At 36.2% G+C, this 10,139-nt stretch overlaps 1 pseudogene; it reads right to left on the reverse strand.

Annotated features, from left to right (window-relative positions):
* Positions 1-206: 206 nt before the first annotated feature.
* Positions 207-10,139, reverse strand: part of LOC110286378 — a 46,428-nt pseudogene continuing 36,495 nt past the window's right edge.

Consider the following 10,139-nt stretch of genomic DNA (forward strand, 5'->3'; position numbering starts at 1 on the left):
TATTAAAAAAAAATTCACCTAATGTGGTTTGACTATGTTGTTGAAATTTTATGTTTCTTGTTTTGTTTTGTGTAAATATAAATGAATGTGGCTATAAATTACTTTTAATGTGAATTTTTGACAATAACGTCTTAAAAAAAAAAGAAAACTGTATTTCCATGTTTCTCAAATTAATCTGGCACAAATGGATGCTTTGATGGTATTAGTCAGAGATCAAAATCCATATTATCAACTGACTTCGCTGATTCTTCCTTTGCTTCAGCCTTGTCTGAAGCTGCAGTAGCAGCAGGAACAGCAAGCACTAGCACAGCTAGATCAGCCAAGAAGTCCTTGATCTTTTCAGCATGTGGGAAGGTGTACTCAGTCTCCAAAGACAAAGCCCAGACTCACTTATATCCGTTGATGATAGAGTATGATACTGAGGCAAGAGTCAGGTAAATCATCTGAAGATAAACACTGGCAATATTTCAGACACCCTCTAGAAAGGAGTGTAGAGTTAGCTTTTTGATGCCAAGTACTTCCAGGCTATAAATGCTGCCATTATTAAACACCTGCTAGATGATCAGTCCAAAGGAGAAAGAGGAGACATTCACCATATTTGTCAGTTTAGCACTGCAGCTCCTGCTTTGTCTTCAGTTTTTATCTGCTGAACATTACTCAGAATTTCAATGGAACCCCTGGAGATATTAGTGGTGATGTCTAAAACCAAGACAAAAGAGGTTCTCAGGCCCCAGACCAATGCCCTGGACTGGCACAGTGATCTCATATGGGACAATGGCACCAGCACAGGTGGTAGCCAGCACCTTACTGGTCATCAGTATGTCACTAATCTCTGTGAAGTCCTCCTTTGTGAAGGCAAAACCCACATTACCCTAGATGTGAGGCAACACTTTCTCAAGTGCTAGGTTGTTTTCAAGATGCCCTTAAATGGCCTGGCATATCACAATGTTCATAAGCATTATCACCATAGTTTTCCAAGGGGCATGCAATTCTACTCAATCTGCTTGAAGTTTACATTATCTGTTCCCACAATGAAGAATCCTCCAGATCCATCTATTTGCCTAGGAATTTCATAAATTCATTGTTTTTAATAGCTGAGTAGTACTTGATTGTGTAAATGTACCACATTTTCTGTATCCATTCCTCTGTTGAGGGACATCTGGGCTCTTTCCAGCTTCTGGCTATTATAAATAAGGCTGCTATGAACATAGTGGAGCATGTGTCCTTCTTACCAGTTGGAATAAACATCATGGTGCTCTTTTACATTTTTGCTATAGCAAAACGTCCTTTCATCTACGTTGGTTTCAGTAAAACCTTCTTTCACTTGTGTCTGCTTCACCAAAATATTCTTTCACCTGTCTGACCTGACAAAAACATCATTATAACTTAACCGAGTCTCCAAAGTAACCAAAAATCTCCACATTGCTCCAAGCATAGTTTTCTCTCTATCTGAAGAAACTATTGTTCTTTTTGGATGCTTGCAACTTTCTGTTGTTGAATCTGCCTGATTTCATAATTTCTAACATACAAAATGTGGCTTTCTCTCTTCCTTTCCCATCCCCCTCCTCATGGTAGCTTACAAGAACTTCAGCTACCCTGTCATGTTTTAGTTTTTGTTTTTTGTTTTTTTTCTCCCTGGAACTCCAATCATTCTATTTTAGATTCCCACACGTCCCATTTTAAATTATTTTATCTAATAGATAAAGAATCCGTAAGAGAGATCTAGTCCACAGTGTTACTAAGGCTGCCACCAAGTTATGCTCAGACAAAGGAGTGCAAGAAGATAATTAGAGACTTAAAGTGTTGTAAAGTAGCCCATCCATATTTTTGGACTTTTTTGAACTAGGAAACCTTATTTCATTTTCTCAGTTTTTGAATTGGAATGTATTTGTATACAAATGTTACCATTATTATATATCATGCTACATCCACAATCAATAAACATAGCATTTCAATATGATTCAATAATTAAATTTGTTTCTAGATCAGGCTAAATCATCTGCTAGCTTGTTGGAGAGCGCGGATATGTTTTATATGTGAGATTGACATGAAATTGAGGCTTAAGAGAGCAGATTTGTTGTAGATTTAATTGTATTCTTCGAAAATTCATACATTGAATTCCTAACTCTGAATACCTCAGAACAGGGCTACATATGGAGGAGGAACATTTAAAAATCAATTCAAGTGAATAATTTAAAATGATAATTAAGTTAAAAATAGACTAAGTGGGCTAGCCTTATTCCAATCTGGTTCATATACTAAAAAATATTATAGAAAACAAAGAGACACCAGACAGGCATGCAAATGAAGGAAGATCTTATAAAAAGATATATGGAATAAAACTATGGAGAAGCAAACAAAAGATACTTTAGCAAGATCATACGATTACACTCATATCACATTTCATTCTTAGTTCAGATTATTATTACTTAAGAACTCTAACAAAATAGCATTCTAATATTTAAGCCAATGATTTTGTATCACTTGGCTCTTGTAGCCCTAGCAAATTAACACAGCCAGAGAAAGACAAAATAAATAATAGTTGAGTGTTCATCCCTAAATTTATATAATGTAAAATCCAGATGATAGGAAAGAGTGCTACAAAAAGCTATCTTAAGTGCAGGACACAGCCTTTGCAAACATGATTTCACAGTGCCTATATTGCCTGAACATGGGATATGTAAGACAGGGCATATTAAGTGGTAAGCATGGATCATGGACAGTTTCCTGGGGCCCTTCACTTTACAGCTGAGTGGTTGACATCTTAGTTCAGATTACTATTGCTATTATGAAACACCATGACCAAAAGTAAGTAGGGGAGCAAAGGGTTTATTTGGCTTACTCTTTCATATCACCATTCATCATTGAAGGAAATCAGGGCAGGAACTCAAACAGAGAAGGAACTGGAGACAGGAGCTGATACAGAGGCAATGGAAGGGTGCTGCTTACTGACTGGCTCATCATGGTGTACTCAGCATGCTTTCTTATAAAATCTGGCCAACCCCACAGGGATGGTACCACCTACAGACCCACAGTGAACTAGACACTTTCCCTATCAAACGCCCATTCAGAAATATGCACCACAGTTGGATCTTATGCTGTTACCTTGATCAATTGAAGTTTCCTCTCTTCAGAAAATTCTAGCTTGTATCAAGTCTACATAAAACTAGCCAGCATAGCTGGCTACTAATGTATTCTTGGAGAGGAATAGTAATTGTCTTTTGATGTGTTCCAAGTGGTGAGGCCTCCCAAGCATAATGGATAAATGAGAAGCCATAACTGAAAAGATAAGCCTTGTTAAATCAAAGCAAGAAAGACATAAATTGGGGAAAGGGACACATATGGAGAAGGGGATAATGTCAGGTTTTCGAGTTAAATAAAAGTGGTTATGATTGAGAGAAAACATGATGAATTACATTTTCTTTGAACTGTCAAAGAACAAAGTAAATGAAGAAAATACAAAGCAATAAACCATCAAGTCTTATAATGATTGATACAACAATTTTAAGCAATATACTTATAACTGAGTGGGGTAGCATATTAGATACACTAAAAGTATTATTAAGCCACGATCATTAGAATTTTTATTTGGATTATGGCTAAGTTACATTTCTTATTGCTTTGACCTAATATCTGACGAGGAAATGTAACTTAATTGTTTCTGACTCACAGTTCAAGAATAGATACAATCCATTATTGTAGGGAGGCATGGCAGCAGAAATTTAAGATGGCTTTATACAATGACATAAAAATCTCAAAAGATAAAATAAACAAGAAGGAGAGATGGGATATAAAACCAAGAGTCCTACTCCCAGAAATATACTTGCTTCCAATAGTTCCCTCCTCCAGCGTGGAGACAAGTTTCAAAGAACTTATCCTGTGGGAGATATTTCACATTCAGAACACAATAAAATGCTTATCTGATTAGATATATGAAAGGATTAATCAATATAATGTATTACATTGATGGAATAAAGAACGACGAGATATGTGATCACCTCAGTAAATACTAGAAAATAGTTGGGCAATATCCAACAACTTTACCATATAAAACCACATAAGAATAAGTCAAAGACTAGATCTGCTTGATGAAGATCATGTAAACATTCACTACTTCTACCATTATTGTAACACATTTTAGCTTTCCATTCAGATAGCAAAGAAAAGATGCTCAATTTTGCCAATTATACTCTATGTAGTAATGTGATTTTAGTGATATTAACTATACAAGTCAAGAAAATAAAAGCTTTCAAAATCATCTCTGATATTTGATTAAATGATGGTAAATGAAAATAACATTAATGAAAACCTCACTCCAAAAAAAAAATCTATGTTAGTATAAATATTTCAGAATATGAAGTCAATATGCAGACGGTTTCCTTACTATACATTAGCAATGATTAATCAAAAATTGAATAAACAAAATAACTGTAATTCCTGTACTATCAAAATAATAAAATAGAAAAATAACCAAAGAAGATAAAAAAACTCAACAAAGAAAACTTGCAAGAATCGAACATATATGTGCACATCAATGTTAATATTAGCACGTTTACAGTATCCAAATGCAGAAAAAATATAGATTTCAGTTGCCACATATTGAGTACAATTTCTTATGCCAAGAGTGTATCTTTGACTTTTCAATATAGATCATGTAGACAAAAAGAATGCCATGAAAATATCATAATAGGCAACTAAAAAATGAACAAATTAACTACTTACTGATCACGAAAGTTGTTACAGTATGGAACTTCTATAAGCAGTAAAATAAACAAGCAATTCTTTAGTTAAAATAACTGAACACAGTGGAAACTCCCAGGAAACTATGAGGGTGACCCTAGCTAAGAATATTAGAATTAGGAGATATGGAATATGAAACCATAACCTCCTATAACCAAGCACCTATAACCAAGCAAGAGTTCCAATGAATGGAGATACCAACCCAGCCACAAAATGTGCAACCCATAATTTTCCTGCCTATAAGTGGTGCAGGGATCAAGAGGGAATAGAAAGTGAGGAATAGCCAACCAATGACTAGTCCAACTTGAGTCCCATGATAGAATACAGAGCCCAATCTTGAGACTATAATATTCTGCTATACTTGAAAACAGAAGCCTAGCATAATTGTCCTCTGAGAGGCTCCACATAGCACCTGACTGAAGCAGATTCAGAGACCCACAGCCAAACATTAGGCAGAGCTCAGGGAATCTTGTGGAATAAGGGAAGAAAGGATTGAAAAGAGGAAAAGGGTCAAAGACACCACAAGAAAATCTATAGAATCAAATAACCTTGGCACACAGGGGGCACAGAGACTGAACTACCAACCAGAAAGCATGCATGGGACTGACCTATTTCCCTTACACATGTGTTACAGATGTGCAGCTTGGTCCTCATATGGAACCTTTAATAGCAGGAGCAGGAGCTATCCCTGACTCCCTTGCCTGCTTTTGGATCCCTGTCTCCTAAATTGGCTGCCTTCTCTAACATAAATAGAAGAAAATAAACCTAGTCCTACCACAGCTTGATATGCCAAGACAGGTTGATATCCATAGGAGACCTCAACTTCTCTGAGGAGAAAGGAAGGAAGGAGTCAGGGAGGTAAAGTGAGAGGGAGGGACTGGGAGGAGAGGAGGGAGAGGAATCTGAGAAGGGGATTTAAAATCAATCAATAAATTAATTAATAAAAAGGAATATTGGGCTTTGGACGTTTAATGGGGTAGAGGAGCTGTATCTAGCAGAAGAGGTAAGAGAGTAAGCAGAAATTTACAGAAAAGAAGCTGTAGCCAAATTGCTTTCCATGGGGGCAGATTTGAGTTGCTTTAAGTTTTGGACACTGTTTTATAGATATTAAAATGCCTCTGCAAAGTGTGGTCAGAGGTATGCACTGATGATATTTGCATTTAATAGCTTTAATTTGCATTCAAAATAAAAATAAATATTAAGAGAATAAACTATCTCATATGTACAATAAAATAACTGAACATAGAAAATCTTCATAGAAATTTTCAGGTCCAAATAACTTCAATACTGGATCTTAGCAAAAACTGAAGGAAGAAATAATTTCCATCCCTCAGACTATTTTCCAAGAGTTAGAAAAGTCAGGATCATGTCAGAAGCCATCAGTCTAATATTAACACAAGTAAAAGTATTAATGTAGGAAAATACATTTGAATAGCCCAGATTAGTGGCATGATTCTAAGACAGTATTTTAGAAAATTTAGCCATAACTTTTTGTCACAAAATAAAATATGAGCAAATGATATTCACAGGATAACAAAGTTGCTACAGTTAAAAAATATAGATATATTCAATTTCTGGTAATAAATCAAAAAGCTTATAGTCACTGTCAATAATTATAAAAAAGGATCCAGGCACATTCCCTGCCAGAGGAGAGGTGTCCACTCTGCCAGGGAGGGCTTTGACAAGCATCTGGGGGAGCCATCTTGGTTCCCGGATTCTTCTGAGACTAGTCTGCACAGGTGAGAGTGTGGACTACAGAAGCTACTCATATTCTGGGAAAAGCCCTGTTTCAGGCCTTCATCTTCTGCCAGGAGGCAGGTCCAAATGCCAGATATCTGTCCACCTTCCCTGTAAGAGGAGAGCTTGCCTGCAGAGAATACTCTAACCACTGAAACTCAGGAGAGAGATAGTCTCCCAGGTCTGCTGATAGAGGCTAACAGAATCACAAGAAGAACAAGCTCTAACCAGAAACAACTATCACAAGTAACTCCAGAGATTACCAGATGGTGAAAGGCAAATGTAAAAATCATACTAACAGAAACCAAGAGCACTCACCATCATCCGAACCCAGAACTCTCAATTCAGCCAGTCCTGGGCACCCCAACACACCTAAAAAGCTAGACCAGCATTTAAAAGCATAACTCATGGTGATGGTAGAGGACATCAAGAAGAACTTTAATAACTCAAATAAAGAAATACAGGAGAACACTGCTAAAGAGTTACAAGTCCTTAAAGAAAAACAGGAAAACACAACCAAACAGGTGATGGAAATGAACAAAACCATACTATATCTAAAAAGGAAAGAAGACACAATAAAGAAAACCCAAAATGAGGCAACACTGGAGATAGAAACCCTAGGAAAGAAATCTGGAAACATAGATGCAAGCATCAGAAACAGAATATAAGAGATGGAAGAGAAAATCTCAGTTGCAGAAGATTCCATAGAGAACATCAGCACAACAATCAAAGAAAATGCAAAATGCAAAAGATCCTAACTCAAAACATCCAGAGAATCCAGGACACAATGAAAAGACCAAACCTACCAATAATAGGAGTAGATAAGAAAGAAGATTTTCAACTTAAAGGGCCAGAATTATCTTCAACAAAATTATAGAAGAAAACTTCTCAAACCTAAAGAAATAGATGCCCATGAACATAGAAGAAGCCTACAGAACTCCAAATAGAATGGACCAGAAAAAAAATTCTTCCTGACACATAATAATCAGAACAACAAATGCACTAAATAAAAATAGAATATTAAAAGCCGTAAGGGAAAAAATGTCAAGTAACATATAAAGGCAGGCGTATCAGAATTACAGCAGATTTTTCACCAGAGAATATGAAGCCAGAAGATCCAGGAAAGATATTATACAGACACTAAGAGAACACAAATGCCAGCCCAGGCTACTATACCCAGCCAAAATTTGAATTACCATAGATGGAGAAACCAAAGTATTCCACAACAAAACCAAATTGACACATTATCTTTCTACAAATCCAGCCTTTAAAGGATTATAACAGAAAAAAAAAATACAAGGATGGAAACCACGCCCTACAAAAAGCAAGAAGTAATCCTTCAACAAACCTAAAAGAAGACAGCCACAAGAACAGAATGCCAACTCTAACAACAAAAATAATAGGAAGCAACGATTACTTTTCCTTAATAACTCTTAATATCAATGGACTCAATTTCCCAATAAAAAGAAATTGACTAACAGACTGGCTACACAAACAGGACCCAACATTTTGCTGCTTACAGGAAACCCATCTCAGGGAAAAAGACAGAAACTAACTCAGAGTGAAAGGTTGGAAAACAATTTTCCAAGCAAATGGTCTGAAGAAACAAGCTGGAGTAGCCATTCTAATATTGAATAAAATTGACTTCCAACCCAAAGTTATCAAAAAGACAAGGAGGGGCACTTCATACACATCAAAGGTAAAATCGTCCAAGAGGAACACTCAATTCTGAATATCTATGCTCCAAATGCAAGGGCAGCCACATTCATTAAAGAGACTTTAGTAAACCTCAAAGCACACATTGCACCTCACACAATAATAGTGGGAGACTTCAACACACCACTTTCCAAAATAGACAGTTTATGGAAACAGAAAAAAAAAAAAAAACAGGGACACAGTGAAACTAACAGAAGTTATGAAACAAATGAATTTTAACAGATATCTACAGAACATTGTATCCTAAAACAAACGATATACCTCATGCACCTCATGGTACCTTCTCCAAAATTGACCATATAATTGGTCACAAAACAGGCCTCAACAGATACAAATATACTGAAATTATCCCATGCATCCTATCAGATCACCATGGACTAAGGCTGATCTTCAATAACAAAATACAAAATAGAAAGCCAACATTCATATGGAAACTGAACAACACTCTTCTCAATGATANCTTGGTCAAGGAAGGAATAAAGAAAGAAATTAAAGACATTTTAGAGTTTAATGAAAATGAAGCCACAACATACCCAAACTTATGGGAAACAAGGAAAGCATTTCTAAGAGGAAAACTTATACCTTTGATTGCCTCCAAAAGGAAACTAGTGAGAGCACACACTAGCAGCTTGACAACACACCTAAAAGCTCTAAAACAAAGGGAAGCAAATTCACCCAAGAGGAGTAGACAGCAGGAAATAATCAAACTCAGGGGCAAAATCAACCAAGTGGTAACAAGAAGAACTATTCAAAGAATCAACCAATCAAGGAGCTGGTTCTTTGAGAAAATCAACAAGATAGATAAACCCTTAGCCAAAGTCACAAGAGGGCACAGGGACAGCATCCTAATTAACAAAACCAGAAATTAAAAGGGAGACATAAGAACAGATCCTGAAGAAATCCAAAACACCATCAGATCCTTNTACAAAAGGCTATACTCAACAAAACTGGAAAACCTGGATGAAATGGACAAATTTCTAGACAGATACCAGGTACCAAAGTTAAATCAGGATCAGGTTAATGATCTAAACAGTCCTGTATCCCCTAAAGAAATAGAAGCAGTCATTAATAGTCTCCCAACCAAAAAAAAAGCCCAGGACCAGATGGGTTTAGTGCACAGTTCTATCAGACCTTCAAAGAACATCTAATTCCAGTTCTTCACAACCTATTCCTCAAAATAGAAGCAGAAGGTACTCTACCCAATTCATTCTATGAAGCCACAATTACTCTGTTACGTAAACCACAGAAAGACCCAATAGAGATAGGGAACTTCAGACAAACTTCCCATATGAATATCGATGCAAAAATCCTCAATAAAATACTCGCTAACTGAATCCAAGAACACATCAAAACAATCATCCATTCTGAACAGGTAGGTTTCATTCTAGGGATGCAGGGATGGTTTAATATACTAAATTCAGTCGATGTAATCCACTATATAAACAAACTCAAAGACAAAAACCACATGATCATCTCGATAGATGTTGAGAAAGCATTTGAAAAAATCCAATATCCATTTATGATAAAAGTCTTGGAAAGATCAGGAACACAAGGCCCAGACCTAAACATGATAAAAGCAATCTAGAGAAAACCAGTAACCAACTTCAAAGTAAATGGTGAGAAGCTGGAAGCAATTCCACTAAAATCAGGGATTAGACAAGACTGGCCACTTTCTCCATACCTATTCAACATTATACTTGAATTCCTAGCCAGAGCAATTCGACAATAAAAGGAAATCAGGGGATACAATTTGGATAAGAAGATGTCAAAATATTACTTTTGGGGGATGATATGATAGTATATATAAGTGACCCTAAAAATTCCACCAGAGAACTCCTAAACCTGATAAAGAGATTCAGTGAAGTAGCTGGATATAAAATTAACTCAAACAAGTCAATGGCCTTTCTCTACACAAAGGATAAACAGGCTGAGAAAGAAATTAACGG

This window comes from Mus caroli, chromosome X, assembly GCF_900094665.2.
Source record: "Mus caroli chromosome X, CAROLI_EIJ_v1.1, whole genome shotgun sequence".
Classification (NCBI taxonomy): domain Eukaryota; kingdom Metazoa; phylum Chordata; class Mammalia; order Rodentia; family Muridae; genus Mus; species Mus caroli.